The sequence below is a fragment of the Callospermophilus lateralis genome, chromosome 10, assembly GCF_048772815.1.
Source record: "Callospermophilus lateralis isolate mCalLat2 chromosome 10, mCalLat2.hap1, whole genome shotgun sequence".
In the NCBI taxonomy this organism is placed as follows: Eukaryota; Metazoa; Chordata; class Mammalia; order Rodentia; family Sciuridae; genus Callospermophilus; species Callospermophilus lateralis.
Genome location: NC_135314.1, coordinates 17729986 through 17753743, shown reverse-complemented (window position 1 = coordinate 17753743; position 23758 = coordinate 17729986).

Here is a 23758-nt window from a genome sequence, read left to right as displayed (position 1 = left end):
TTGAGTGTTTCACAAGTCAAAAGGCAGAACAAACCTCTGCTCTGTGTCCCACATGAAAAGGAGGTTTGCCTCTGAGATCAAACTCTTCAGCAACTGACTGTAAAACCCTATACCAATCCTATAACTAAAAGCATTAGATTTATTTCTCCCTCACACTGCTCAGTAATCACAGTACAGATTGCTGTCACATCATTAAAAGCCTCATCTCTACTCACTGGTGAAACCAGAATAAAGTTTGAGAGACTATTAAGGGTATTGAGTGACCCATGTTATTCATCAAAATGCCTGTCTAGAAAAAAAAAAAGAAGAAGAAGCTCATTGCTGGAAGAAATAATGTGTTGGTGTTCATACCTCCTCAGAGGGAAAATGTCCAGGCTGCCAGGATTTAGAAGCCTCTCCTTGGCCTGACTCTCAGATCCCCTAAGCCTATAAGCCGGGACCATGCCTCCATCCTTGCTGGGTCCATATCACGCAGTTGTAGCCAGAGTCCTTCAAAGTCTAGTGAAAATCTCCCGCCCTCAATATCTAGTTAAGTTCCGCATGCCCCAGGTGCTCAGGTGATATTTGATTACCCCAGCCTGACTTCAGCAGGAACCCTATCAAGTCAGTGTAACCAGGACCCCTTTGCCCCTGATGTTACCTTTTAGTAATGTCCCATCCATGGACACACTCTCCTTTTTCCCTGATTTCAGCTATATTCAGAATGAAACCCATTTCTACAATGAAATCACTTTCCCTTATTACAACAGGTCTTGAATAAAACCTGCTTCTGACAGATTCCATTTTTCTTTAACATTGCCAATAATCCATCTCCCAGAGCCTCCTGTTCAACGTTAAGGATTCACAGAGATCATGAGAGGTCCTGGGAAACAAACGAGAGGCTGCTGATTTCTACACAAAACCTCTATTGAATTGAAATGGCATTTACTTTAAAAAGCATGTTGTATCGTTTGACAGTGACATGTTTTTTTTTTAAATTACTTAAGACCAACATACTCGTTTAAATCTGCGCTCAATATGATAGATGAGACAGTAATTCGGAATGTCCACGCTCTTTTCTACAAAGTAACAAAAACTCTTTTTAGCATGCAATAATATTACTGCTAAATGGCCTCTCTAAATTTTTACAAAATAAGGAAAAGAAAGGATATTAAGGAATAAGATTGGTCAAATTATGTTATGTGCATGCACAAATATGGAATAATGAATCTCACTATTATATATAGTTATAATGAACCAATAAAAGAGAAAAAATTTCACAAAGTGAAATAATGGAGGGAAGGAGAAAGAAATGGAGAGAAGAAAGGGAGGAAAAGAAGAAAAAAGAAAAGTAGGAGAAAAGAAGATACAAGGATAAAAACAGAGAGGAGAGAAAGGGCAAAATCACATGTTAATAATAAATACAATGCTTGGTTAATTAGGTAGAAAATTAGATCAATTAATCATCATTTGTGGGCTTTTCCCTGTGTAATCAAAATACTAAATGATTTTGATCGTGTTAACCATGTCCATTGAAAAACTACTAAAATCACTCTTTCCATAAATTTTTATTAGTAAGTCCAGGGAAAATACAGGATTATTTGAAAAGTTAAATAAATGCTTTCCAGATAAAGGATCATAATTTGAAATACATTGCATCTGTGATTTTGATTCCAAAACAATCAGAAAATGGGATCTTTGTTGCCGTCATACTATTTCAAGTGCTCTCAGGGAGGCAATCATGAGGTTCTCCAATTCTAAATTCAAACCCCATACTCCCGAGGGAGACCTGGAGTTCTCTGCTAATAAAGACGTAAGCACAATTTCTCCCACAGTCTTATTTCTTAACAACCACAGCAAAATGTGCCTAGTAGGTGTCCTAGTACTTCCTCAATGCTCCTCATTATGTTGAAAGCAATTATTGTCTGTGCTTTGAAATATTCCCCATGAACTACAGATGAGAGAGAGACTCTAATAAAAACAAAAATAAAACCAGTAACTACTAAAAAAGGACTACAAAAATTCAACTTACATATTAACATTTGTTTTGTGTATTAACAATATATTAATATTTGTATTTAATATTTGTTCATTTTTCAAAAAAAAATCTGGATTTGTAGGAATTTGGAGGAAAAGTCAAAATGAGCCTGTATACCAGGAGTTTGTTGAGTGTCACAGGGGGCGTTCTCATGGAAGTGGAGTTGGAGGGGGAGATGTTCATGAGGAACCAAAGCCTTTGAAAGTAGGAAGAGCACTGTGCAGAAGTCACTGTGGTATGTAGGAGCCTCAAAGATGGTCCATGGGCCTTGCTTCTGCAGAAGGAAATATCCTAGGAATGATTTGGAGACATTTTATTTTAAAATTGGGATGAATCCTTAAAATATCCCATCTCATTCAACTTTCTTAAGCAATATTTGTAAAAAGTTTTTATTAAAAAAAAAACTTTTCAAAAGAAAAATTTTTTAAAGGAAACTTTTCATGCTTAAGTGCAAATGAACTGTGACTGTGGCAAAGATTCTCTGCTTGGCCAAGCTTTAGTCAGGTTCCTGAACCTTCCTTCTGCTAAGCCCATCTGTGCAGTTTTTTGTAAAATCCAGTTTTAGCAATAAACAACCCTGCTAAGTCAGTTGAGTAAAATTCCACACCTCCTTCTCCCCAGTAGCTGATCAGGCTCCTCTCCGAGATGAGGTTTGCTTACCCTGGACTGTCTTCAGCAAGAATCTTATTATCTCAGGTTAGTCAGAATCTGCCTTACTCTTTGGGTTTTTTTAAGTGCTAGGGAATGAACCCAGGGCCTTTGGGCATGGTATGAGGTTACCTCCTGGTAATTTTCCATCCACCCTCTTCTTTGACTATAGGTTCCACTTGTCCATGCTGTATTTGCAATTGAGCCTAATCTTACCTTCACAGCAAAATCCTCTTGCAGTGATCCCTACACCTATTGCAATGATACTAAATAAAGTCTTCCATACCACACTTTACAGAGGATCATTGAATAATTTTTTTCTTTAACAATTTGTAGGAAAATGCACAAAAATACAGATGATCCTTGACTTACAATGGTTCAATTAAAGATTTTGGGACTTTATGGTAGTGTCAAAGCCATAAGTATTTGGTAAAAAAATGTGCTTTGAATTTTGATCTTTTCCTAGGCTACCAATATGTAGTAGATAGTCTTTCCACATGCTGGACAGCAATGGCAAGCAGCAGCTCCCAAACAGTGAGAAACCACCAACATTCACCAATGTACTACTATATTGCTAAGCTAGGATGTATGTTCAGTAGGCTAGGTATATTCAATGCAACCTGTGATGGGTTTCTGGGCTGTCACTTCCTGGAGATGGAGAAGCATCTGCATTAACATTTTTCCCTGCTTCTATATATTTTTCTTCATTTATAGGATGATCTACAGTGAACATGTTGTAACTTGTAAGAGAGCTATAAATATATAATAAAATCTAGCACTGAAAGGGATGGGACATTTGTATTAGGAGAGGTGGTATGGGATGACGAAGTTTTGATTAAAATAAATAAAAATTACCAATGGCTCACTTTGGTTGAGTGTAACCATAAGTAATTTTTATTTTCTTTTTACTCTTCCAACTTTCCTATAATGAGAAGTTTCATGAAAAAACAAAACAAGTCCCCCAAACCCTTCTGAGTTTCAAAATAACGTTTATAACACAAGCTAATGAACCTGGCTGGAGAAGTTAACTTGGAGAATTGGGGACATACTTGTCTGAGCTGAGAGAAGGAATTTAAAAGCTGAGACAGGCTCCCTGGAATGCAAGGTGCAGTAGGAGGCAGCACAGTTTCCAACAGTAGGAGGAAACAGCATTGGGGTGAGGAAGAAAGTTCCAGTGCAATGAATAGATAATATTTCGGGATTCTCAGGACTTTTGATAATGAAAGTGCCTTACCATGCTGGTACTCCCTTTGAAAGAGACATCAACCTATCTTTCTTCCATGCAGGGGGCTTTCCAAGAGCATCATATGAAAATTGCAGTAAGCGGCATCTGATTGAGAGTCCTGTTAACACCACTTTCCCAGTGAGTCATTCTGGGGCTCATCACACCTGCAGACCCTCCAATCACACCCTCACCTCTCACCTTCGGGAGGTTTTGTGTAAGGTGCGACTAGCGGCCTACTGGATTCTCTCCTCATCCACCGACGTGTCTCTTGGCCACCTGGCCCAGCATGGTGTGAACCACCCCAGGGCTGCATTCTGCCCCAGGGGCTCAGAGACTCTTAGGGGTGGTCACAGAATTAGTCAACAGGAACTTGACTCTACTGGGAGAGCTTTCCAGGCCCCCTCTCATCTCTCAATTCCAGACACCGAATTTGAGCAACAAACTAAAGCTTCACAAGTATTGCTGCTGTAAAACCAAAAGGAAGATCACAAATGTAGGAAGCAAAACTTGAAGCCATTTCAAATGCCAAAAAAAATACCATGTTTCCGGTCAATTGCTTGGTTATATTCTATCTCATTCAAATCAAGCAGTGGTAATCTGACTAGGACTGCATTCCACATGAAAATACTCCTGAAGTAGAGATTAAATGGATTCTTTTTTGAATTTTAGAAACTTGGAACGAATTAATTACCTCTAAAATATATATACCTCTTTCAGAAAATGACTATGACTAAAACTCTCCAGTGAAAGAACTACGAGTCTGTGCTGTGACTGATATTGGAAATTTCTGATTGGCTGTGTGATGTAATCTGTTAATAGTCTTAATTATAATAAGTGTTTCGTTGTTCTAAAAGTCTGCCCTTTCATTTTTTTAATTTAGAAAATTTAATCATCTTATAATTTAAGTATTCTAAAAATCATTTTAATCTAATATTTGATTTTATGGAATTAATTTTTTATTTAAAACAAATTGAGTCTTAACTAACTTCAGGAAGAATTATCTGTCTGTTAATTTAACCCTCCAATTAAAATTCAAATAGTTATAAGCCTTTAAATGTCTGCCTCATGAGGATATGGAACATTATTTATGAAGGAAATCTAGTGGTCAAGCCCTTGAGACCTGCCCTTACAAGGACACAAAATTTCTACTAATTAAAATGAAAAATACATTAATGAGAATATTAAGTGAGTCAAGACATTGTTCTTTATTTTCTGCAAATATTAACTCATATTAGTTGTACAGATTAATGGTTTCATTGTGACATTTCCGTACGTGCGTTAATCGCGTCCACTCTCCCGACTACCCTTTTGTGCCCTCCTCCATTCTTCACCCGCAATCTCCTTCCTTTGGGGATGTTCTTTAATAAGATTCAAAGGAGAATTGTTCTAGAATGTACATATGATTTGCCAACTAGAACTGGGATCTTCCAGTGGAATTTTGAGTGGTACACATACTGATGCCAGGGAAAAAAGGTTTGAGGAGAATGAAAATACCTCCACCCAAGAACATGGGGTGAAGGTGGGTGGGCATGGCCCTGCAAGAGAGTTAAGGGTTTATTCCAGGTTTCAGCATTTTCTGGCAAATAGAGGAGGAGAATAGTGTTTGGCATGCAGTGGGTACCACATGGTGTTATTATTGACAGGTCAGAAGACAAAAAGAACATTACGCAGCAGGGGCTAGGACATCACTCAAAAGTAAAACCATGTATACTTGAGGTGATGATTCTAGGTATATCCAGAGCCAGTCTTGCAAGATATTTGTAAGTCAGGTGTGGTTCATTGCTAAAAAGAAATCAAATATACTTTTCAATAGCCTTCTCTCTAATTTAAATTTGTCATCGTTAATTGCAGGAAAGTTATTCGTAACATAGACACAAGAGCAGGTGACCAGGTACAGAAAGACAAATGCTGCACAATCTCACTTATAAATGGAATCTAAAAAAAGTCAAACTCATGGAAACTGCTGAGGGTGAAAGGAGAACCAGGGAGATGTTGGTCAAAGGCTCTGACATTTCAGTTAGGAGGAATAAATTCAAGAAATGTGTTGCACAACATGGTGACTATAGTTAATAACAATGTGTTATATACTTGTAACAGCAAAGAGGGTAGATTTTAGTATTCTCAACACACACACACACACAAGATAGGTATGTGAACTAGTACACATATTAATTATCTTGATTTAGCCATTCCACAACATATACGTACAAAACATTATCTTATATATCATAAATATGCACAACTTTTATTTGTCAACTAAAAATAGAAAGCATTCAGTTAACACAAATTCTCATCTGAGACACTATCCAATTGAATTCACCGTTATTCACAGTTATATCCAGCCTTGAGGTTTTGCTGTATTCTTAGGATGAGTGATTTCAAATCCCAGAGCCACAGAGCCCTGGCTTGAAGGAAAAGCCCAAAGGAACCTTGGATTTAACAGTGAGGGCAACAGATCCAGAGAGTCTAAGGGTAAGACACAAAGAGCTGGGGAGAACAAGCAGGCCAGGCCAAGGGTTAGCTTTAATGGGAACCTTTGATTAAATCCTATTGCATGTGATGTGACCATAAAAGAAGGAGGAAGATTTGTGATTAAAATCAGGGTGCATGAAGTTCACTTTATATTCACACTTATGTGTGTGATATTAAGTATATTTATTGCTGTCTTCTTTCTACAAAAGGGCAAGGGACCTCTTTTTATGAACCTGCTTAAAAATATATAAAAATCCAAGGCAGCTTTCTTGGTATGGGAGTTGCTTTATAGCTATTGAATAGAGATGATCAGTCCAGTGGAAATTCTGCACACAGGCAAATTTGAAAATTTCCATTGAAGCTATATGTAAAGTAAAACAAAGGTTCTCTTGTGTCTTATAGTCCTCAAAAATGTAGGTAAATTTGAGAACATGGAGATAATAATGTTCTTTCCTTGGGATGGATTTATGTTGAATATTTAAGCATCAGCTAAAAAGACAAACTTTTTAGGATTCTAAAGCAAGATACTGGTCAAGAACTTTTAAGAGTGCTTGGAATTTTGAGGTAAATCAAAAATAAATTCTATAACTGCAAGGAAATCACAGTCTTCTCCAAAAATGAACTAACAACTCAAAATAAAATTTTCAAAAGCAAGTTTTGATTTATTATCTTATTTTTCTTTGAGTTCCATGTTTACCCATTTCATTAGTAAAAACCACCTGATAGGGTGAGGACTAATTTTCTGTGTCCACTGGACTGGGCCACAGGGTGCCCAGTTGTATAGTGAAACATTATTCCAGGTGTGTCTAGGAAGGTGCATTTGGATGCAATTAATATTTAAACTGATAGATTGAATAAAGTGAATTTCCCTCCCTACTGCAGGAGGAATTCATCCAATCAGCTGACATTAGGGACAGAACAAAAAGGCTGATCATTCCACAAGTAAGAGGGAACTCCACCTGCCTGACCGCCTTAAGCCAGGACATAGATTTCTCCTCCCCTCTGGATTCAAACTGAAACAAACATTGGCTCATTTTGGATCTTGAGTTTGACAACTACAGATATGGAGGCTTCACAGCCTCTATAATCATATGAGCTAACTCTTCTGGAGAATCCTTATTAATAAACAGTTACCCCATGATCTTGATGAAAATATTGGGCATGTGCCCAGATAAATTGCCAAGCCTAGGTGATCTAACCCAACCCAGTACCTGTGTCAGCATTTAACCGATTTCTTGAATGCAGAGGTAAATGACTACATGAATAAATAAACACTTAGCTGCATAAATAAATAAATGATTAATGTTAAAGTGATAGAATTTCTAAGAAAACCCGTCTGTGATACTTCAGTCATTTAGAACTCCAAAATTTACAAAACCAGTGCTCAGTGAACACCTCATTTCCCTCATGAATAAAAGAAACACCAAATAACCCAGAGTGGTTTCTGGAAACTGCAGGTTAGCTATGTCCATGTGAATTAAATATCCAGTTGAAAATTCACTAATACAGTCTATCTTCCAGATTGTTGGTATCAATCAAGAGCAGCCAGTGTGTCAAAGAATGGTTCCCAGAGGTAACAGCAATCAAAATCTGGGCCTTGTTAGGCAATTCCTGTCCTCTCTACTAGCTCAAAGTTGACTTGCTCCTGTTTATTTGCTGCATCCTTTCTTGCCTATAATACATGGTCATCTCTTAAAATCTCAAAGTGTGAAACAAAAAAAAAAAAAATGGAAAGCACACACAAAAACCTGAAACACAATTTCCATCATACTACAGAGAGGAGAAAAAGACTTTCATTTTTTAAAATAAGATTATCATTTCCATCATACTAGAGACCTGGAGAAAATGAAATCATTGCATTTAAAAAAATGAAATTCAAAACCAAGTGGAAAGCCATGTTCTTCTTACTATAAGCTCTAGTATATGCACCTACATTGGTTTAAAAGTGTTAGAAATAGAAACTTCTGTGTCTGTGGGTTCCACGTCCACAGATTCAACCAAACAAGGAACCAAAACATTTAAATTGTGTGTGTACTAAACATGCAGAGATTTTTTTCCTTGTCATTTTTCCTGAATTATATAGTATAATAATCATTTGAATATGATTTACATTTATTAAATAATATGATAAATCTAGATATGATTTAAAATAGACAGGAGGATGTACATAGGTTATATGAAAATACTACACCACATTTTATAAGAAACTTTCGCACCTGCAGATTTGGGTTCCCCATGGATACTGAGGGATGATTGGAACTGAAAAAATTCCTTTGAAAGTTTCCAAAAGTTATTGAGTACAAAATTTGTGTCAGGTAATTTCATATTTCTTTTCTCATCTAATCTTTAAAAATAATACTTTTTTTAAAGTATCATTAGCTTCATAATAAAACCAATATTTTCCCACATTTAAATTAATTAGTGTCAGGGTCCAAATTCATCCTGGTCTCTTTGACTCCTAAAATTTGAATTATATCATTCTGATTTTAAATACAATTGTATAGTAAGGCTTTTGTTAAAGTTCTAGTACAAACGTAACAATGATTTTGACCTCTGCAGATGCAATTATAGATATTCAAGCAACTGACACCTAATGAAAGGCTTTCTGGGTTAAGTAATTTGGAACTGTGTCCCTTACCATTTTCCAATGCTTCTGATGAAATCCCTAACGTCTGGAAAACCTGCTTTAGGATCCTAGGTAAACATTCCTAACTACAGGACCAATATCAGACAATCAGACACAGAATTCAAGCAAAATTCATGACGCCTCCCTCATGGACTATATCATGGGTCTGAGTCAGGAAGAAAATAGAAAAATGAAATTCTAACCTTTTGAAATGTTGATCTGTTTGAATTACTTCACTCTTGCTTCTCAGAGTCACACCAAAAATCGGCCTTCAAGTGTCCTTGGGAGGTCTCCAAGCATTGTGTGCATGCACGAATATACATACACACACACACACACACACACACATTCATTGCTCAATCCTTTCATTATTTCATTGTGTAAGTGTGTGATCTCCAATTTGAGGACACTCTCAGGAATTTCAAGCAGTTATTGACTTCTGAGTCTTTGTTAACCAAACACAATGAAATAAAACCACAGCTTCCTGCCCCTGACACTTTACCACATGGTATTGGTGCAGTGCCTAGCCACAAAAAGCCAGATGGCTCCGAGACATCAATTGTTGAAGAATAACACGGTACACACTCTGAGGATAGGTATCTCTTTTGCTACTATGGGCAACAAGTCTGATAGCCGCTTCATTCTTGAGCTTTTCTAACTGGCACAGATCAGAAGCCTCTTTAGAAACGCTTTCCAAAAGGTTTGTACTACTCAGCATTTATTAATTTTTCCTTGCAGCACTGAAGGTTTATGCCCAAGGCCTATGATCAAATATTTATTTGAACGTTTTAGAAAAGTAATATTAAGCACTCATGTCATGAGTCATCACCTTGACAAACTCCAATTATACAGTGTTGCATCATTGAAAATGTTAATGCTAAAACATATCCTACCAGTATCTCCAGAGGATGCTAAACTATCTAAAGTTCAGAGTGGAGAGGACATTTATCAATGAAACTACCTAAGGAATAAAGACAGCTACAAACTCAGGTAACACTCATTTGGTAAGAAAATTCGCTACCAAATGGAACTCATCCTGGTAGGTAGTTTATTATACATGGTCCAGATCAGGGATTTATTTCTACAAAAACATTAAAAGCAGAAATCTAGTGATCTGTTAATTTTTATATTTAATAAGATTTTAAATAAAAAATAGATAGTCTGTGGTATATTACTCACCACACATCTACCACAAGTGACTTTACATCCTCAAGAAGTAACCAACAGACCTTGGGCAAGAATCAATATTGAATTTTTAGCCTACTTCCAAGGGATTCCAAGTCTGGATTGATGTAATCTCCTTTATAAAATGAGCTGTAAGAACCATATCATTTTAATATACTGTCCCTCTGGTTTCAGTTCCATGATGGCCAGGCACTAACATCTCTGCCAGCTCATCTGAATTTTCAGCGGTTGAGCTAGAGATATTTGAGCAGAATTTTTCTCTCAGGCAATGAGCATGAAGAATGCATGTGAATATAAATGTACTGAAGTGTGTTGCTGGAGGAAAATGACCAAGTCAAAATAACAAATGTCGGGTCTTCATTCATTCACACTTTGTGGAGCAAATTGCGAAGTAATGCTTCTGCTGTTGTCAACAGATGTTAAAACGTAAAACAGATTTTTCCCTGAATCTCCCACTTTCTCTTTCCTACCTGCTCAGCCAGTTCAGACAATTTAGTGCATTCTGAGTTATTTCCTGAGAATGTGGGTGTGACAGAGTGGGGTGGAAAACCAAAACTTCCTATTAGTCTCTGGTTTATGTTTTCAACTTTAAGGGGCACAAATGAATCTGGAGGGAAATGATCAAGATGTACACCGGGAGGGATTTTCCCAGAAGATTATTAAAAGTACTGCACAAGATTGGGGGATGGCAGAAAAAAAGAAAATGTATGGTGGTTTAAGAAAGAGAGAACATTGGCTCTACTTTCCAGATTAGAACTTCAGGGTGGGGGAAAACATCAAGGTGTTTGGGGAAATAGAGAACAAATTTGGATATTTGTTCCTCTCCTTAGATCATAAACCCAAAGAAGTTATAAAGTCACAAATTAGGTATCAGGGGAAATGGGTTCACAGAGATGTTTAGGAAGGTCCCTTTCCAGGGAGCAGCATGGAAGTAATAGAATAATACCCCAGTTCTCAAGCCTGGTGTGGAAGTAGCAGAAAGATTCAGAATAAGAGATGTCTCAATAGCTTATTGCATGGATCAGTGAGCAAGGACCAAATGGCACAACAGACTGGACAGCAGATACTGGTGTGACAGAGCACGCAAGGACAAAAAGGGTCACACAAGCTTACAATTACGTAAATATCTCTTGAACTGAGACACATTCAGGGAAAAAAATGTTTTATCATCTGATATGTTGGAGAAATGGAGGAACCAAACACAAAGTTAGTTAAAATACAAAAAAATAAAGTTAGATTTTTTACACACTTGACATATTTTGTACTGAAATCTGTGCCTGTTTTGATAAATAATATAATTAAAATTCATATCTTGAATTACAACTTATAAATTACCTTCAAAATACCAGGTCCTCTCGATTCCCCTAATATTGTGAACATATGAAGCCTTTATTCAGGACCTGTAGGCCCAGCTAATTTACATCATATGTTCTTGTAGCTTCAAATATTTGCTCACAGAGCATATGTCACTTCTCTTTTATTCCTACTTCCCAGTTTTAGTGCTTCCCGGTTTTAGTGAACACCTACTATGTGCAAACATAATAGCATAATAGTCTTCAAAGCCTGTAACCTACTAAGTCTTTTATATGAACTATCACTTATTGCACATCAACTATATCAGCTTTACAAGACTGGCTCTTCTTTATAAACAAAAAATGCACTATCAGCATAATGATCCTCTTTTTACAGAGAGAAATCACAGGCGTGAAAAATAATAATTTCCTCAAAATAAGGGAAGCAAACTTCAAAATCTTTTCCATCTCTGAGGCTTCAGCCTAAATTGATTTCTGTGTGGTAACCTAGTGAATGCATTGTCCATTCTACCCAACCATCACCTCAATATGTACGACTTCCTTTTCTTTCCTTATATGCCAAGACACTTAATAGAAGTTTCTTTGTCCTAGTCATTACTTAATATTAAATTTGCCTTTCAAACCAAATTGGAAGTAATTAAAGTTCACAGATGAGGCATCATTTTAGAAAATGTCTGTGAGGATGGCCTTAGGCCTCAGCCTAAGCGACTCCATTTTAAAAACTCCAGTTTGAAACCTCCAGTCTCACCAGGCATGCCTAACAGAGCCCTCCAGTATGGCCCTCAGACACAAACAAGTCACTTCTCTCTACCCTGATAAACTCAGAGTAAAGCCTCTGGCCGGCTGTCCTCACAGCCAAGAGGGAAAAGCATAAGATAAGAGAGAAAGAAAAAAATATCAGGGTGGGGCCCACCAGACCAGATGTTTTAACCCCAGGGTGAATGATGTCACTGAAAGATCCCGGTGACAGCTGATAAGGACTGAAATGAGAGTCAAAAGCTCCAAAATTTGGTATAAATAATAGAGCAAATGAACAGACATTCAGCCAGGCGATACTGATGCACTCACACTGAGAGTCTGATGAGGACTTGCACTGACATCCCAACACTTCTCATAGTTTGCTGATCCTCTGCATCTTCCTCACCGCTCTCAAATTCTACAGCCACACCTTGACCCTGGTGAGAGCCTCAACTTCTCCCTAGGACCCTCTCCTCAGCCGGCTGTCAGTTCCACCCCAGGAGAAGCCTGCCTTGGTTCCTGACCTGATCACCACTGTCTGTGTGAGTGTGCATCTGCTGGACTTAAAACCTAAGGCTTTTGAGACTTTCGATCTGACACTTGAACTTAGCACGCAGAGGGAATGTCTGTCATAAGCCTGTCATGATCAAGTGTGTTTGCAGTGCTTAGAATGGATCTAGAATTGTTTGCTGTGAATTAATTAATCTAGAATTGTTTGCTGTTAATTGATTATGTCTATTGCAGTGCCTAGCATCAAGGATTGTCATTTTCTTGATCAAGAACCTATAGAGTGAAATTGTATTAAGTGATTTGAATGAATAAAGCATTGAAAAGGGCAGAAGCAGGTGGACATTCTTTATCTCTCCCCCTCGACTGCATAAGTAGCACCTTTTGCCCATCACAACAGCGTCTTTCCTTTATTTTTATCCTTTTCCCTAAGTAATAGTGCCCTTCCAACAATGGCTATGTTTGCCACAGTCTCTCCTCTCTTAAAAGAAAACTTCCTCTACTTTTCTTTTCTTCTAGATGCTAATCCTCCTCCTCTTTCACCCTCTACAGTAGGAGTGCCGGCATTCACTGGCTCACCTCTTATGTACACTGCAATCTCACTTCCTCCCCCACGTGCCACCAAGGGCTTTTCAAGATGAACTCCTGTTGCTCAACTCATTGAACATTTTTTGTCTTTGTGTACTTGATTGTTGTAGCACAAATACAGAGCTTTTGGGGAACAAGAGGGATTAGCTGCCTTGAACTCTTTTTCCAAAAGTGAAAACTTTAAAGTATCTAATATTGAAGTAATATGGTCACATAACTAGGACAATTGTTAAGAAACGATGGTGCAAAGATGTAGAAGAAACAGTGTGAACAGTAGATAGCCAGACACAGAAAGAAAGAAGGAAATTAAGGGTTTAGCTCCTTTTTGAACATCTGATTTCCCCATTACTATAGGGTAGCCACCATTAAACTTCTCTCTTGATGCAAGAACTTGGAATCCTCTTAAACACTGTCTGTCCCTTGACTCTGGGACACCTCTCAACAAGTCTTCCCCATGTACCACTTCTGTTATCCTGGTTAGTTTCTACTCATTTTTCAAGTCTTCACTTCGACATCTCTACATCATAGAGCCTTCCATGAGTCTCTAGGATTAACTAATTCTCCTCGATTCAGACAGTTTTATAACCTCCTGTAACACACATCCCTGTTAGAATTACTCATTGAATGTCTTTGCTGACTGTAATCTTCAAGAAGACAGATACAGACCATCTGTCCTGTTCACTGACTTCACTGATGTAGGCCTAAGTCATAATAAAGTGTCTAGCACATTATAAGTGCCTGGTAACTCTTCCTTCAAGTGTTGAATTGAATTGAACTGAACCAACATCTTAAATAGACTTTGCCATCACATTTCAGAAGATACATTTGTGATCTAGGAAGCATGGTAGTCAGGTTGGGCTTCCGTAACAAAGAACTATAAACTGGGTGGCTTAAACAATCAACTTTTATTTCTGAGTTCTGGAGGCTGGAAGTGTGAGATCAGGTTGTCAACATAGTGGAGTTTTGATAAATACCCTCTTCTGGGTTACAGACTGCCAGATTCTACTTGTACCCTCACATGGTGAAAAGAAAGCAAGCTAACTCTTTGGCCTCTTTTTTAAAGATACTAATCACATTCTTTAGGGTCCCACCCTCATGACCTAATCACCCAAAAGGCCCTGTCTCCAAGTAACATCACAATGGGGATTAGATTTCAATATATGAATTTGGGGTGGGGAAGGTTACAGAAGCATTCAGTCTGTAACAGTGCTGAATAAAATGCTTCGAAGTACTGTCAGCATAGAGTAGTTGAGGGGCCTGGGAATATTTAACCTATAAGGTGAACAGGCATTTAAAGCTTACATGTGTTAACCAAAGGGTACAAAATTTCCATTAGACTAGAGAAATAAGTATCAGTGATTTATTATGCAGAAAGTCTACTATAATATTTTGTACATTTCAAAATTAACAAAAAAGTAGATTTTAAATATTTGCACCACGAAAAATTGATAAATATGTGAAGAGATGGATTTTTAGTTAGGATGACTTTATCACTCCACAATGTAAACATATATCACAGCAACACATTGTACCCCACAAATACAAAACATATCCCAACTATTATTGTCAACTAAAAATATTTTTTTTTGGCTAGTGTATATGAAGCTTGAATTCAATCCCCAGCACTACAATAATAACGTAAATAAATAATAAAATTTTAAACATGCTTCAAAGAAAGTGGTTAGAAACAATTGAACTACTGAAAAAAAGGACTGTATATTAGAAAACAGTATTCTATCAGTGCTGAATTTCTTGAGTTGGATTACTGTACTATAGAAATGAGAAGAATATTTTGTTCTTTTGAGAAACTCACTAAGTATGAAGGAGTAAAGTGTCATAAACTATGTAAAGCTACAGTGACAAATTCTTCAATGATTAAGTAAAAAAAATATGTATATGTAAATATAAATAAATAGAACCCATCAAATAGAATAGATCTTGGAAAAGAATCACTCCCTAAGATAAAACTAGAACAAGGAGGAACAATTCAGCTCAATATGATGAAAGACTTTCCATCGACCTTGGTGGAGACAAAAGTGGCCTGCATGGAGGAGGAGCAGTTCCTGGCCTCTGCCCCAGCTCAGACAGACATGACTTAAGAAAGGACTTCCTCACTGGACAGGCCGGTGAAGGATACGAGTGCTAAGGTCTTTCCATGCTTTTAGGTTTTCTCTGTGCGTGAATGAAAACTAATATACCAATTCTTCTTCTTCAGCAACTCCAAGTTTAAGAGTAAATTTGCACAAAGGGAAAAGATAGACAAGACCTTTCAGACAGAACTGTGTTTAACACACATTCTTGTTCATGATTCTTTTTCCTCCAGGCAAACTGGACTTGTTCTAAGATAGAATGAAATTGTTTCATACTCAATTTATTTTCATTTGAGGTTTGATTGGCTGCTGGGTTGGCTGGTTTGTTGGTTGGTTGGTTGGTTTTTTTTGTTCCTCTGGATGTAACGGTTGGTTGGCTGGTTGGTTGGTTTTTCTATACCTCTGTATGTATAATCCATTCGGTGACTTCATGTATTTTGCTCTTTCTTCTGAATTCTTTAGCCCCAGTTTGTGGTTCAGCTAGGAGCAATTACTCAACAAACATGGAAATAATGATTGTTTATTGTTGGTATATAATCTTATTATTCAAAAATTCAATAAACATTTTTATAGAGGTTCAAAATTTCCATTCAGTTCACATCCCTTGAGACATGGCTGGTAGAACAATGAGGCTTGACAGAGATAGTTAAGAGAGAAAAAATTATTTTTGAAAGAAAATCATGGAGCCATAATATTAGTGTAATTGATATTAGGATTCTGGGGTTAAACACACTCTCTGCATTAGTATCCATTCTGTTCGGCATCCTTTTTGTATGTCTTTTCTTGACTTTCAATACCCAGAAAAAAATGGTTAATGATGGTGAATATTGAAGGATATGGAACTAAAAATAATTATACAAGCAGTTTTACTAAGACAGAGACAGCATTTAAACTGATATTTTTTCATGTATTTTATTATTTAGTGTCTCTCTACTATTAAGCAATAAACTGCACATGCATGTATGTGCATGCACACACACACTATTTTTCTTACAAAGAGATTTAAAATTTTTTATTTTGAAAAAAATAGCTATTTTTGTCAAATTCAAAATAAACCCATTTGGAAATAAAACTATTAAACGACAATTTTAAATTTTACATAAATACGTATGCCAAATTATAGCATAATTTAAATTATTTTTATCCTTTTTGGTACTCAGATTATAGAGAATTTTAATACAGACCTTGCAATACAGGGTGGATAGAGTGGACATACAGGCCGGTACAGATGCATAGGCAGGAAGAGCACAACCCTAATACAGCCAGATACCCCATCATAGTTCAGAATTGTCCTAAAGCAGTCACCAGCCAGAAAGTGAGTGTGCTCAGAGCCTACTGAATTTCCACAATCTCAAAGGATGGTTAGATGGGGTGTTAGCCCAAAGACTCCAAACCACTCTTTTTTATTTCCACATTTTTATTGGTGCATTTTTAGGTGTACATAATGATGGAATTTGTTGCTACATATTCATACATGCACACAATATAACAATATAATTTGGCCAATGTCATTCCCCAGCACTTCCCCCATTCCTTCCACACCTCCCAACCCTTGTTTCCTTTCCTCTTCTGCTTCTCTTCTTTGATTTTTAGATCACTCTCCAACTTTCTTTTCTTTTTTTCCTATCTTCCACCTATGAGAGAAAACATATGACCTCTTGACCCTCTGAGTTTGACTTATTTTGCTTAGCATGATGGTCTCTCTCTCCTCCAGGAAAATTTGGTTTGTTGTAAGATATGATGAACTTGCTTCATGCTCAATTTATTTTCAGTTGAGGTTTGTCCATTCATCCATTGATGGACACCTAGGCTGGTTCCATATTGTGAATTTTGCTGCTATAAACATGCATATACATATATCATTAGAGTAAGATGATTTAATTCTTCAGGATAAATACCAAGGAGTGGTATACCTGGGTCATATGGTGGTTCCATGTCTAGTATTTTGAGGAAGCTCCATACTGATTTCCATAGTGGTTGTACTAATTTATAGTCTCCCCAATAGTAAAGCACTCTATCTTTAAAAACATCAGAGAGAGAGTTCCATTTCTGAAAAATGCAGTGTATGGACCTTTTTATATTCTTCCTAATAACTACAAGATTTTTTTTTTTAAGAAAAGGCATTGTATACAAAATAAAACTGTGCAAGGTAAAAAGAAATTAGACTGCCTAGGGACTTTGCAACCCACAAAAACATTGTAGTGAGTTTACTAGGGTTTTGTTTGGAGGGAGGCAGGGAGGAAAGAGGTTCTTGGCTTCATAATGGGCACCCAAACCCTCCCACCAGAGTGGTATCAGAAAAGACTAAGGTGAAAGCAGGGATTTTCATTACTGCCGACAATGAGAAGACCTCACCTCATCCTCTAGACTTGAAACCCTCCTTTCACCCTCCTATTGGGTGACATCAGAGGAGGCTAAAGGAGAGTTAGGACTTCCATTACTCCTTAGTGGTAAGCAGGATCCTTGCTTACCATGAGGAACAGTGATGGGGCATTCCTGCCTCCCCAAGCCAAGAGTGATATCAGCAAAGAGCTAGGGGAAAGTCTGCCCTCCACCCCACCCCACCCCAACACCCAGTAGTGATAAAAATCACCTGATTCCTGGGGCCTGGGAAGAAGAGGCTATGACTCTCACCACCAAAATGAGGTCTGGGGAGGTCTATTATAACACAGATGTAAAGAAGATGCAGTCTCAGAACATAATATCTCAGTTCCAGGATGCCGCTAAAAATCATCCATCATACCACACATCATACTCAACATAAAAGAAAAGATCATCAACAAACACCAACACCAACATGACAGAGGTAGAAATATCTAATGATAGTTGTATAGTAAAATTCCTAAAAATGCTTTAAAAAACAGTTATGAATATGATAAAAACTAAGAAAACATAGAAAATCTCAAGCTATAACAAAGAACCAAATGGACATTTTAAAATTTAAAAATATAATAATTAAAGCAAATGAAAATAAATGAATGACCTCAACAGCAAAATGGAGAGGATAAAGAATCAGTGAACTTGAAACTAGAACAATATAAATGTCCCAGCTTGAACAATAAAGAGAAAATAGATTGGAAATAGGAAATTAAACAGAGCCTCAGGGACCTGTGGGACTATAACAAACTATCTAACATATGTGTCTTTGGAACTCCGGGAAGGAAGGAGAAAAAGAGTGAGGCTGGAAAAGTATTCAGAGAAAGGATGTGAGAGTTTGACTAATATGAAGTTCTCACTCCACCTAGCCTCAGAAGCTACAATCAATTTAGGAAAATTATATTGACCTTCTGATGGAACATCAGGAGGGCACTCAATGCAGCATCCCAAGTCCAATCAGAGACATGTTATTAAAAAGGCTGTATAAATTTAAAAATCCCTGTCTGACTCAACAATGTCAGTTCACTCTCTAGTTTGGTTCCTTACTATGAGAGGAACCTTGGAAAATCGCCAGAGGCAGAGTGGGGTTGTCAATGGGGCCACACCCCAAATTATGACTATGGAGGAGAAACAGGAAGGTGGGATATATTATCCTCGGATTTGATATTGTAAGAAGGATTTTGTAAAGAAGGTTGTTGCTGTCCTGCTTCCTGAAACCTGGTGTGGGAACCATAAGAATTACTTCAACCTTGAAATCATGAAGAATTTTGTCTTTAAACAGTTAAAACAATTTCAAAGTTTTTACCAGTTCTTGGATTATTAAATGTGTGCCCCAAACTGTCAGTTTGTTTGAAAGAACATATTACTGGGACTTTTTGTTATAAAGGGTGAAGTCTAGGTTAGAGTCTAGAATGAGAAGGTTGAAAAAAAAGAAGCTAAACTTATTCCATTGAACAAATTATCAGTAAGACCGTAATACCAGGTGCAGTGATAGTGTCCATTTAGGATTGTTTCCAAATTTGTGCTATAATTGCTTGCCACTGTTACTGAGCCTTCAGATGATTTTCTCTGTAACTGATCTAGGCTGATGCTTACTCGAGAATTTAGAAGATGGTTGCTCTTTTCTGGCTTTAAATGAACTGGTATGGACAGGTACCAGAGGAATGATAGATTTAGAAATAATAAAAGTGAACTAGGAAATGGATACTAGGAAGCATGAAAATCCAGTTGAACATATGAGCCAAAAGCAACCTGTATCCATTCTCTTTCACCACCTTATTCCAGGAAATTTTTTATATCATTTTTTAAAAATTTGAACTCAAAATACCAAATTTCTATTTGGAAAGACAGGGTAACTGCAGAAGGCTGAGGACTAGGAAACATTTAAGGGCACATATCTTCTTCCTGAAGATTCTTGGAATCTTATAACTTATTGTACCTACCACTGAGCATCAAAAATGTTTCCAAGATCTGGGTGATATCTTCTGCCTCAGGCTATTGCAAGGTCTTGTGTTTTTTTTCTTGCCCAGGTTTCTCTGTTGACGAATGAGACAAAACCAAAATTGCATGAATCTTGCCTACCTAAAAAGGAAAAGATACCCCAAGACTTAAAAAAAAAAAAAAAAAAAAAAAAAAAAAGGTTGTCCCTTACTAAACCTAATCAATAAGGAAGTACAGGCAAGCTTTGAGGGAGATCATCACAGGTGGGTACTGTGTGGAATTCTAGAGGAGGGAAAGTATTAGGTTACTACCTAACACCTCTGACACGAAGACTGCTCTCTTGGTTTGACTCTTCTTGATAGCCCAGCCTCAGATAGAAACAGACTTGAGTTCACGTGGTTATCTGAATGACGATCACAGCAAGCAGGGATGAGAAAGTGGAAAGGTGAAAAGGAGGAAAGAATTCTTAAATGGGGGTATCACAAATGGAGTTTGATTCTGCCAGGCCCACTGAGAAGTGGACCAAATACCCCACAGAATCACACTCCCAAAAGATAGGAGGCTGAAATATTTCTAAAATCGCTTGTCAACGTCCTTGGCTAAGCATTGCTCCCAGACACAGAAATCCCTGCCACTTCTACTAGGTACTTTCTGAACCAATTCCCAGGAAAACAGGAGACGGCTATCAGCAAAAAGGTAAGTCTGAGAACTCCCAGGGAGTGTCCTATGGCTGAAATCAGGGTGGACTGGAAAGAAGAGATGCAGTGTACCAAAGGCATCTGCCACAACCCAGCATCTGAAGCAGCCACCCAAGTTCATGTGATGTCCCTCTTTTCAGCTCCTACAAACTTGTTAGAGGCAGCCTCAAAGTAGAATTCAGTCTTGTCCCCAGAAAGAGTGAAACTTTTCAACTTGCCTCTTCCAAGAATTCAGCGTTTGTCAAATCATCTCACCCACTTATTCAACTGAATCATTGTAACCAGGCTGGCAGAGAGATAATGTCTGTCACTGCCCTCAAGAAGTATATGATTCATCAATAGCAACAGACATATAAAGAAATCATTTTTAACAACATGGTGAACACAATGAAAGAGATATATCCATGGGCACAAGAAACTAAAAGAGGGCAGAGATGGGCCCTTTAGCCTCCTTGCCTAGGGATTGCACCTTTGCTCAGTGAAGTCTCCCTGAAGGGGGCATGATAGTTGTATGGAAGAGCATTTAAAAGAACATGTGTAAAAACAGACCACCAGCTATGGTCTGGACATGGTTTGAACTCCAAAGTTCCACGTACTGGACATTGATTCCTCGTTGTGGTAGCATTGAGGTGGTAGAAACTTCCAAATGGGGCTTAGTGTAAGGAAATTAGGTGATGGGAACTCCCCCCTTAGGAATGGATTAATGGTATCTCATGGGAGTGGATCAGACCTCCTGGGACTGGGTTCATTCTCCATGAGAATGGGTGTTATCAAGTGAGTTTAGCCTTCGGGGCTCACTCCCTTGGTTCTTCTCTCATCATGTGATCTTCAGCATGTACTCCTGCCACATGATGCCATCCACCATGTTGTAATGCAGCCAGGGGCCCTCTCCAGAGGCCGGCAGCAGACCAAAGAAGCCTCTCTGCTTTATACATCCATGGTATCATGTTACAACAACACAAAACAGACTAAGCCACCATCATGCTCTGAGCTTCTGGTTTCCTCATCTGCTCCCTCCAACTTTTTTTTTTTGACTAAAAATTATACATATTGATGGTGAGTTGATTTTGTTACATATACGCATTATGGAATAACTAAATCAAGCTATTGACATTTTAACTACCTCACATACTTATATTTTGTGTGTGTGATGAGAACACATAAAGCCTACTCTCGGCAATTTTCAAGTATATAATACTATGTTGTTACTAACTGTAGTCACCATACTGTACAATAGGTCCCTTGAGTTTATTCCTCCTATTTAACTAAAATTTTCTTTCCAATTGTTGCATCTAATGAGAGCTTTTCCTCACAACAATTTTTATTTATAATAACATTTCATTTCATTCTAGGCAGTCAGGCCATTTTTATCCTTTTTATTTCTCTACCCACTTTACAAACCTAAAAGACTCTCAATATTAGATGAATTATTTAAAGAATGAATGAATGAGGAATTTTCATAATCTCATTAAATTCTATAATCTATAAGGATATTAAATGCAATTCTTCATAGACAAGATGCAAATTCATCAATTAAGGGCAAACAAGTTACACAGGGGGCCTAATGTTACATCTCTAAGACATTTTATTATCTACCTTCTCTGGAACAGTAGGGAATTAATGTTCCAGGAAAAGCTGTCCACTTTATATGCACTTTCAGAATCTAAAATGTGTAAGTTCTGAGTGGGTCTTTGGAATCAGCTGAATATATATGAATATTAAGCCTTTATCCATCACAAACTTCATCTCTATATAGAAAAGAGGGTGGGTATACGAGTCCAGTAACTCCTCCTAAATTATTAGCCTCCTAAGTATGTGTTTGTTGGTCCTTGAGCCTGTATGTGTTTTGTGGGGGTAGGTGGTAGGCACGTCCATCTAATCAGGATTCTCAACACACAGCTTATGGGCATTGATTGTTGAATCAAACTGATTTGGCAAGTATTGTCAACAGCACAATAGCATTTCTGTATTCTCAATTCAATGACAGCCATTTGCAATAAACTTAGGTATTTTATTTTCTCTCCTTGTTTTGTATACTTTGGTAAAGTTTATTTTTTATGTGTCCCTTACTATTTAATTTGAACACCAACTAATATATGATATATTTATCCACAGGAAATAATCCTTGGTCAATTTTTAAGTCATTTTTGTAGAACTGATGATGAATTAGTTGAGATACATCAATACTGAAGAGGCCTGAATTAGACTTAGAGAAGAAAACTGCAAAATACTATATAAGTTTAGGAAAGTTGTCTATTTTCATGGAGCAAATTAAAGCTAACCAATCAATCTGGAGTGGTTGATTTGAAAGTTTTTTGCACATTTAGTAGTTGAGAGTCTACTACTGGTCAAATATTGTACTACCTGTCAGTTCCAAACATCAAGAGACTCACAATTAAATTTGCTATTTATATTACACTGGAAAATATTATGAAGCTTCTAAACTCATACTAGGTCTAGAAATACACTAGTATGAAGGACAGTAGTCAGACAATATGAAATCCATTTTTGTATTCAACATCTGATTGAACCAGGAAGGAAGAAAGTGATGTTTGAATTCATCAATATGTGCTATGGTTTGTCTTCTGTAGCTCATGCTGAAATTTGATTGTCACATGGTGTTGTTGGGAAGTAGGGCCTTTAGGAGGTGATTAGTTATTAACAGATCAGTGCCTCTCCCTTAGGAGGGGGTTTGTTCTGACAGAGACCAGCCTTTGTTTGTCCAGTCCTTGTTTGTCACTTCCAGTTGTGCCCACTTGTTCTGCTTGCTCATCTTTTCCATGATGCTGCAAGAGACGCTCTCTAGAAGCCATACAGATACTGATGCCATGCTCTCCGACTTCACAGCCTCCAGAACTATGAGCCAAAGTACACTTTTCCTTATAAATTATCCAAATATTTTATTATTGCAACAGAAAACAAACTAAGATGATATGTTACATATCTGTATGAATCAGAAATGAGTTCAGTTCCAAGTCCTACTAGCTTAACACATTACAAACCAGAGAAAGATCAACAAAGGAAAATTAAGTAGCCACATGCAGAGGGATGAAACTAGACCCCTATCTCTGTCCAACTACAAAAATCAACTCTTCATGGATTAAAGACTTACATGTAAAACTCAAAACAACTGAACAAGTAGAAGAAAATATAGGTGAAATATTTCAAGACACTGGAATGGGTAAAGATTTTTGGACAAACACTAAAAGCACAGGAAATAAAAGCAAAAATAAGATAAATGAGATTGTGTCAAATTAAAAAGCTTTTTCCCACAAAAGAAATAATCATCAGAGTTAAGAAACAACCTACAGGATAGGAAAAAATATTTTCACAC